This window comes from Myotis brandtii, unplaced genomic scaffold, assembly GCF_000412655.1.
Source record: "Myotis brandtii unplaced genomic scaffold, ASM41265v1 scaffold670, whole genome shotgun sequence".
Lineage (NCBI taxonomy): Eukaryota > Metazoa > Chordata > Mammalia > Chiroptera > Vespertilionidae > Myotis > Myotis brandtii.
The window spans coordinates 2492276-2502419 of NW_005370611.1; positions in this window are offsets into that span (position 1 = coordinate 2492276).

Sequence of the window (10144 nt, forward strand, 5' to 3'; positions counted from 1 at the left end):
AACCAAGATTACTCTACCCAGCAAAGCTATCATTTAGAATTGAAGGTCAGATAAAGAGCTTCACAGACAAGAAAAAGCTAAAGGAGTTCATCATCACCAAACCAGTATTATATGAAATGCTGAAAGGTATTCTTTAAGAAGAGGAAGAAGAAGAAAAAGATAAAAAATATAAACAATAAAAAGGCAATAAATACATATCTATCAACAATTGAATCTAAAAATAAACAAACAAGATATCAAACTGGTGAATAAAATAGAATCAGAGGCACGGAAATGGAACAGACTGGTGATTCTCAGAGGGAAGTAGAGTGGGGGGTGGGAAGAGATTAAACAAAGATCTTATATGCATAAATCCATTACCTATGGACACAGACAATAGGGTGGCAAAGGCCTTGGGCAGGGCGGGAACTGGGTGGAGGGTGACAATGGGGGAAAAAGGGACATCTGTAATAATCTCAACAATAAAGATTAAAAATATATTTTTTTATTAGTTATCTACCCTATAGAATGCTAATCTATACATATCAAGTTTTGCTAAACTAAAAGTAAATCCCCTAAACAAAGATTCCTTTTGCTTTGCCAGATATTATCATATTTTTAAAATAATTTTTAAAGATACAGAACAATATATACTATATAGAGTATAGATGGAATGATTGGCCCTAAATCTTTATCCTTACTTTCACTCAAACCTTTGCCATGGCCTCACATGGGCTTGAGCCAATGACATATGGCAGAAGTAACAGTGAAATGGTCTCTTCTGAATGTTTTTCTACAGTTCTTCCATGGCTGTCCTTTGTGCTCATAGTTCTGTTACAGTGCCACCTGCCTTCCCCTATTCTATAACCACTGAGGTCTATAAAATGGACACAAGGTTTTCTTTTCTCTTATTTTGTCTAATTTATAATCCCATCTAGACAGCTAGAACACAAAAGAATTACCGCTGCCATCATTGTTCTCAAATAAAATTAGGTATTAAGCTATATTCCACAAAGACCAGTGATAACTCTTTAAAGATAATTGAATAAATTAGTGGCATTGTCAACTTTTAAAGTGATAACACATTTTAGAGATCATCATTTATCAGACAAGACTGAGAGGGTTAAATGATTTGCTCAAAGTCACCAATGCTACTCAATGGAAAACCCAAGAAAAGAATTTTTCGCAGGGCTGAGAGAAATTCCTATGCCTTTTGATTCAAATCAAATTCTGAGAGGGAGATAGAAACCAATACCTTTAAAGAGACAAGTCAGTGTAAATTCAAAGGGTGCATGGGAAGGAAAAGAAGAAAGAAAAAAGGATATAAGAAGGCTTTTGTAAAGAAATGGGGAAAAAAAGGAAAGAAGGAAAATTTTAACACAAGGCAAATGAGTTTCAAAATAATTTTGGTGGTAATAACCAAATTGATGTGCATCTCAATATAACATTTTGGGAGAGTGCATTTTGCCTTTACACAAAGCATAATATAATATATTTATTTAATGGCTATCATCCTGTATAACTCAGGGTTCTCCAAAGAAATAGAGAGAAAAACTGTGTGCGTGTGTGCGTGTGTGCGTGTGTGTGTGTGTGTGTGTGTGTGTGTGTGTGTGTGTGTGTGTGTGTGTGTAGAGGAAGAGAAGAAGAGGGAGGGAGGAAGGGAGGGAGGGAGGGAGGGAGAGAGAGATTTTAAGGAATTGCCAGTGTGGAAGCTGGCTAATCCCAAATCTGCAGAGTATGCTAGTAGGCTAGAGACCCAAGGAAGTTGATATTTCATCTCCAGTCTAGAGGCAGAATTCCCTCTTCTCTGGGAAGTCAGTCATTTTCTATTAAAGCCTTTAACTGATTAAATGAGGCTCACTACACTATGGTGGGTGATCTGCTTTACTCAAAGTCTACTGATTTAAATGTTAATCTTATCTAAAAAGTACCTTCATAGAAATATCTAGAATAATGTTTGACCAAATGTTTGGGTACTGTGACCTAGCTAATTTGACACATAAAATTAACCATCATATAAATTCATCCATCTGTTCATTCAACAAGCTTTGATTCAATGCTACAATGTGCAAAACACTGTGCTAGTGCTGCTGGAACAGAAATGTTAGCTGTTACACTAATGTTTTTATTTACAACACAATGATGAGAACTACATTGATTTGGCATAGTTTTTGATCAACAGCCTTTATACATTTCTTAAAACTCTGTTATTGTATTTAAATAACTTTCCACAAGATTAACTAATGTGCTTAAGAAGCACATGAACTAACACTGTTTTTAAGATATGAATAAGAAAAATAGCTTACTGTATATTTCAAATCACAAACAACAATGCTCTAATTTGAATATAGGTTCACAAAATAGAAATACTTTATCTTCTTGCCATTATAGTGCAAACCAAGGTCTAATTTTTAAAGTAATTTATATATAATTCCTTTGAAAATAATACCTTAAAGTAATTAATTATTTTTAATGGCTAGCTGAGCTTTGGAAAGCACAAAATGGCATGGGCAGAAAGGGCAAGAAATAGAATAGGCTATTTTTAAAAGAGAGATAGTAGTTTAAATGGTCACCTAAACCATGAGGTGTTCTTTTGTTCTTCTTATCATCCTTTTTTCCCCTCAGGTTAGGAGGTTATTAACCTTTGAAACTGGGGTGAGTGAGCACCAATTACATCAATGGGACATATAAATGAAATGCAAATTTAAAATTGAACATACAACATTAGAGTCATAACAAACTTTAAATAAGAAATGAAAGGCAAAAATGTTTTTTTTCTGTTTTAATTTTTGATACATGGTGATGGGAAAGAAGCTGGATACATAAACCAATGCCATCAAAACAAATGATTTTCATTTTTGTGTTTTCCCCTATTCCTTATTCTACCCATAGCATAATAAATCCACTTTAAGACCATTCAAGTGGATACTCTCCTTTAATACTCACTAATTTTTAATGGCTTTCATTGGAAAATTATTGCCTACTGTTTAAAATTAGAATGACATGTCTAAGGGCCATACCTGGGTTTTCACAAACATTTAACTACAACAGGGCAAAGTCAAGTACTTTGCACAGTTTTCACCAGTGATATAATTTCAGAAGCCCTGGCTTTTCTACCACTCATTAGAAAGACTATTTCCCCCTGGATAATTAGTCCTGTGGTGTGTGAAAGTCCTGCAGATTCCTAGATCTGCCACTTAACAAGCTATGTGACTCTGAACACATACTTCATCTGCCCTTGCCTCAGTTTCCTCATCTGTAAAATGGAGAAGTTATTAAGTTGTTATCCTATATAATAAAAGCCTAATGTGCTAAGTGTCTGGTCGTCCATTCAACCAATCCTATATAATAAAAGCATAATATGCAAATCGACCAAATGGCAAATGACCGGTCGCTATGACACGTACTGACCACCAGGGGGCAGACGCTCAACGCAGGAACTTCCCCCTGGTGGTCAGTGCACTCCCACAGCGGGAGAGCCGCTCAGCCAGAAGCAGGGTTCAGCTGGCAAGCCCAGCAGCGGTGGCGGGAGCCTCTCCTGCCTCTGCTGCAGGCGGGCTGTAAGGAGCAAGGGGTTGCAGACTGTGAGAGCCCCAGAATGCAAGAGGGATGTCTGACTGGTGGCTTAGGCCCAATTCCTAAGCTGGCAGTCAGACATCCCCCAAGGGGTCCCAGACTGCAAGAGGGTGTAGGCCAGGCTGAGAGACCCCCTTCCAGTGCACGAATCTCATGCACCAGGCCTCTAGTGGGTTATAAAAAGACAGTAAAACCACTACACAGTGTTTAAGTGTGCTTAGGTTAAAAGGCTATGACATGCACTGACCACCAGGGGGCAGATGCTCCGACTGGTAGGTTAGCTTGCTGCTGGGGTCTGGCCAATTGGGACTGAGCAAGATGGGCTGGACACATCCTGGAGTCCTCCCGCAGTCCCTCCCCGCTCCCCAGCTGGCCAACCTCCCACGTACCTCCTCGTGCATCAGCGGGGTCCCTCGGTCTGGCCTGCGCCCTCTCGCAATCCGGGAACCCTTGCAAGATGTCGGAAAGCTGGTTTTGGCCCGATCCCACATGCCAGGCTGAGGGACCCCACTGGTGCACGAATTCATGCACCGGGCCTCTAATAAAGAATAAATGAGTTAAGATTTTTCAAAGGATTTAGAAAAGTTCCTAGTACATAATAATTACTATGTAACTTTTAGTTATTACAATTTTTATTTTACAGATTAAAACCAAAACAAATTACCCACAATGTTAACTTGCATCATAAAAAAATGTTGTTCACTACCTTCCCTTCCTTGTTTCACTTCCCCAGTGCCCTGCTATGCCTCAGAGTCTGCTTCTAGGTGAACCCAAATTAAAACAAGTCAATTGATATGACATCTCAGAAAACTCTGCAATGAAGTAAAGGGTTTGGGATCATCTTAGGGATACTAGTATCATTAGAACTCATTGGGAAAAGCACCAAACAATCTGATGATATGTTTGGATATTAACCTTTATCATCCTTATAGACTGGCCTTTAAAACTGGTGAGGATAGGAAAACTAGTCAATAATTTGGAACAATGAGCTAGGCATCTGGGAAGCAATTAAATTAGATCTTTTACCTCACACCCCTACAAATGACAAATGTGTCATTTGACATGGAAAAGGCCTCCTAAAGACAGAAACCTCATTTCTACATCCCAAGGTCAGCTCCTAAGCTTCCCACCTGCAATGGAAATAAGGGGATCAAATGAACAAAAATCCTGAAAGTTGAAGTGACAAGATTTGGAAACTGATTGCACATGGAGAACCTGAGAGTTTCAGAAGACTCTGTGACCTTGATCTTGGATGACAGATTAAACAACCTCTACAATGTCATCTCTGATTGCCTAACTCTTATGCTTCAGACCCTCCTATGACTCTCCACTTTCTATCAAATGAAGTACCAAAAAAAGTACAAAATCCTTTAGACTACTGTGAAATATTCAAAACTCTAACCTGCCTTCCAGCCTCATTCTTAATGCTCCCCTATGTTTCTCCTACCACTTAATCATGCTTCCTTTGCATTGTTCTACACACACACACACACACACACACATCCTTTCTTACCTCCCTGCCTGGACTTTAGCTAGGTTCTCTACCTACAGAGTTTTCCCTTTCACATCCCAGGTTCATCTAAGAGCTATGTTTCTCCACCAGGTTTACAGCAGGGTGCTGGTAACTGTTTAACAAATAGCTCTAGTCCTGGCCTAGTAGCTCAGTTGGTAGAGCATCCTCCTTGAGATTGTCCCCCATATCAAGATTGCAGGTTTGATCCCCGATCAAGGCATATACAGGAATTAATGAAACAATAAATCAATGTTTCCCTCTCTTTCGAATCAATATATAAAAATCAAACAAACAGCTCTGTGTGGAGGAAACCCTGAGTTGCAGAGTTTGTCAATGTCTGTGGTGTAAATACTCCCACTTTGGCAGATTTCAAGCTATTAAGGTGATATCAACCAGCAGGTGATATCAAAATTCCTGAAAATGTAATGAGAGTTACAAAGGCATTTTTAAAGCTGGTTGTAGCACACCATCTTTCCTAATCCTACATCTCAGCTCCCCCATCCACTCACCAGATATGATTTGTGCTCCTCAAACCTCCCCTTACCTGAGAGCACTTTGTATTTAACTTGCATTATTCTCCACATCATGTATTTAAGAACTTGTTTATCTCCCCTGTAGGGGTTTGAGGGCAGGTTCATTATTTTATTCCTTGTTAAAAAACAAACAAACAAACAAAAAACTACAGAATTTGAGCTAGGAGGTTAAGATGATGGAGTCCAGAAGCATCAACTTCCCAAGGCGCAGAGCAAGATGGAGCAGAAAAACAAAGATTCATAGAGAACGTTCAGGAAGAGTTTTTACATGCTCAGAAGTGGTATGAAATTTATGCCTTCTAGTAGGAAAGAACTGACAGCCTGTTCCCTTGAATGCTTGATCCTGCTTATCTACCTAGTGTAGAAGAGAGTCACATAAGAGATTAAAGCTAACTCCAGTGCATCTGCCTCCTGGTTTTAATTTTGTCACCACTGCGTGCCACCAACACTTCAACATCCAAGGAAATGTTTGTCCTACAGAAAATGATTCCCATTCTCTCCATCTCCCTACCCCCTAAAGAAGTTTTGCTCACTGAGAACATAAAATCATTGAGGGTAAGGATGATGTTTTGTTTTGTTTTGTTTTGTTTTTTCTTTTATAATCCCCAGGGCCAGCTTAGTGCTTGGCACCCAGAAGAAATTCAATGAAGATACAGAGAATCAGCAAAAAAAAAAGAAAATGTTTTCAACCAATAAAGGGGTTGGATTTAGACAAATAATAGAATTGGTATTAACTCACATAATAATTAAGCCAAACTTTAGACACTCACCCAGAGCAGTGGTCGCCAACTGGTGGTCCACGGACTACTGGTGGTCCATGAGGTCCAAAAGGTTGGCGACTGCTGGTTTAAGGAAACCGTCGGAACAGCGGTCGCCAACTGGTGGTCTGTGGACCACTGGTTGTCTGTGAGGCCCGAAAGGTTGGCAACCGCTGACCCCAAAGATAGATAGACTATAGTAGTAAGGACACCTGGTTGCCTCCAAACCTAAATACTTGAAGACCTATGAGGTTCTCTGTGTGCTTGTTATTAGGCTGACAAAGAAGGCTCAAATGCCATTTATTTGTTCCTTCATGCTGCCAATACTTATCTAGTACCTATTGCATGCCAGACTCAGTACTAGACATTGAATACATTTCTTCAAAGATAACACTAGATTTATATTCAATGCAAAAATAAAAAAGAAAGTTTCATGAAATGCTTGAATGCCCTGGAACATGAGGTATGACACAATGGCATTACAACCTTATAGAAAGTGCCTGCTTCCAAATGGACACCTAATATATATAAAACCCATGTAGTCTCCAATTTTCCTAAACTATTAACCTTTGAACTACACACAAAGAGAGTTGTTATGGGAAAGTCTGTAAACACTAATAGTGTGGTATTACATATGTTTTAAGAATTTAGTCCTAAGAAGAGAATGAGCTCAAAGGGCTTGCTTGAAAAATACAAGAAGGGTTTTCTAGATTTCTCCGAAGGTTTTCCTCTTATGCAACCTAAAATTATTTGATATGTAATAGTGGGGTTTATCCAAACACTTATCTGTGATAGCAAATATGATGGTCAATTCATCAGTAAGTACCATCACTTCATTGACGAAACATGTGCCATATCTAACCACTTCTAACCATCACCATTGCTATCATCCTGGTTAAGTTTCCATCATCTCTTTCCAGACATCTGTAATAGCCTCCTAACAGAGCAAAGTCATCTTCCTAAAGTAAAAATCAAACCTTGTTCTTCAGTTGCTTAAACTCGAATGGCTTCTGCAGATAAAGGGACTGTCCAAGATCACTCTCACTTCTGACACCAACAACGAAGTTCAGGGTCCTTAAGATCACCTACACTATGACACTAATTGCAAGTTTGATATTTTGCTTTGAAAATAATTATGGAACTCACTAAAAGCTATTATACTCATGGTTATGGTTCGTTACAGTGAAAGGATATAGATTGAAATCAGCCAAGTGAAGAGGAGCATGGGGCAAATTATAGGAGAGTTCCATGCACAGATCTATCTTCCAGTTGTCCTTTCCTGGTAGAGTCATGTATACAATTATAAGTTTTCTCAGCAATTATGGGTGACAATACTCATGAAGTATTATCCTGGAAGCTCATCTGAGGCTTGGCATCTAGAGTTTTTATTGGGGTTTGGTCACCTAGACATGGCTGATTGCTCATGTGGCTGATCTTTAGTCTCTGGTTCCTCCAAAGGTTGAACTGGTACTACATGGCTCAAAGCCATAATGAGAAATCGCTTTGTTAGACTCTAGTGTGGCTCAAGACCCCCAGGTTTTAAAAAAAAGACACTCTTATTAATCAGGGCATTCTAAGGAGCTCCTCAGGAGCAGAGAGCAAAGGCCAGACCTCTCTTTGGGTAAGGTTAATTGTTCCCAATACATCTTAGAACAAAATCCTGCTCATAGCCTGAAAAGTCAGAGAAGAGCTGGCCCCTACCTGCCTTTCCTATATCTCCTATTTCCCCATCACTTAATCTGCTCCAGTCACATTAGCCTTCTTTCAGTTCTGGGACACACCAAGCTCTGACTCAGGACTACTGACTGCTCTTGCTATTCCTTCTGCCTAGATACCCTTCCACATATCTTCCCATGGTTGCCTGCTGCTCATAAAATTAAATGCCACCTCCTTAAAGGGGCCTTTCTTAAACACCCTAGCAAAAGCAGCTGCAAACTGCATACTGACACACACATACAGTTGTACAATACACACACATGCACACAACATGCACATGCGTCCACACACAAAATACACACACCCACTCTACCACATTTCTGTTTGTTATAGCACTTTTCAGAATATAAATTATATTATTTGTTTGTTTATTACTTTTCTATTGTTTACAATACAATGTTGTAAGCTCCATCTCATTCACTAATCTCTTCTCAGTATAGAGACTGGTACCTAATATCCACAATGTGTTCAAAAGCATTGTTGGATTGAATATGTGCCTAATATTAGACAGGTATAGACACAAAAAATTATTACTTGCCTGAGCTGGTTTCAGATCAAATACATACTTGCAGCATTAAGAACAAGTCTCTTTTTCGCAGAGAGCAAGAGACTAGACATAATATGTCATTTATAATTAACCAAGGGAAACCACTAACAGGAATATAAGAAATGTGATCAGATTAATGAGTCTGATTTTCCCATGTGGATTGTTAAATCAGTCTCATTATTTTGTGGACATACATTATGCTGGTGACTTAACTCTATCAGGACATCAGTGGAAAAGAAAACACAAGATGCCAGCTTGGACTCAGGAGAGCAAAGGTGAATCTCCTTAGCTTTTCTACCACATCAGAAAATCTCAGTACCTTCTCAGTGTTACCCAGTGAAAAGCTAATTATTCAGGAATGAAAAAGATATGAGCTATTAAAGGGGAACAAAATAGGCAGCCCCAAAATATTACATATTGGTAAATGGATTACTTTGAGTTGAAGACAATCCGAGGCGCAAAAGACTAAAAAAGAATTTTTTACCACCTCCTTCACTGCCTAAAAGAATTTAGGTAAAGGGCCTGATCCAGATCTCTGGCGAAAGAGAACTATCACCAGATATATTAAAAAAGAGTATGGGCTAGGTGTCGTGAGCTGGGGGAGCTCAGCAGGGCCTGTTTGCTCAAATTCCTCTCTGTATCCCATGGCAAACATTTGTTTAACAAACATTTGCTCTTCCCATCTTCCTGTGAAATGTCTTCTTTCCTTTTGGAGCCTTAGATCCCTACTTCCTTCTGCTGTCTCCTTAGCTCAGGATAGCATGTAAGCCTCAACTGCCTGACGTCTTTGGGCCTCTCATGTCTATGTAAAACTCCCATATGGACGAATTTAAACTTGTTTTTCTCTTGTTAATCTGTCCATTTAGTTAGTAGCCCAAAAGAACTTAGGAGAGTATAACAGTTTTTTTTCTACCCTAAGAAACTATAATGAGAAACCAAGATGGCAGCATAGGTAAACACCTGAAATTGCTGCCTCACACAACCACTTCAAAATACAACTAAAAGACAAAATGGACATCATCCAGAACCACAGAAAGGCTGGCTGAGTGGAAATTCTACAACTAGAAGGAAAGAGAAAAGCACACTGAGACTCAGAGGAGGTGCTGAAGTTAAGTGCAGAGGTACGGAGGTGCACTCGGAAAGGGCTGGCAACTGAGTATGCAGTTGTCTTTTTCAATTGAGAGGGAGTCACAAGCTCCCAACTGCTTTGAACTCCAGTAAGCTCCCAACTCTGAACTCCAGTTCCAGGCGAGTCTCTGGGGACCCAGACTCATATGGGAAGAAACTGGACTGTCTGACAGCGGGCAGAAGAATGAGGGCAGCTTTCTCGCAGAGGTGCTCACAGCGATCATTGTTCCCGCACGGGGCCGCAGGACACAGAGACCCGGGACCTATCTGGGGCAGGGCTGATGGGCAACCATTGCTGTTTGCACCCCCCGTGACTCCCTGAGACCCCGCCCCACCCAATTTACAACCCCACCCAAGCTGTGAGCAGAGGCTTTTGCATATGAATGGCCTGGCC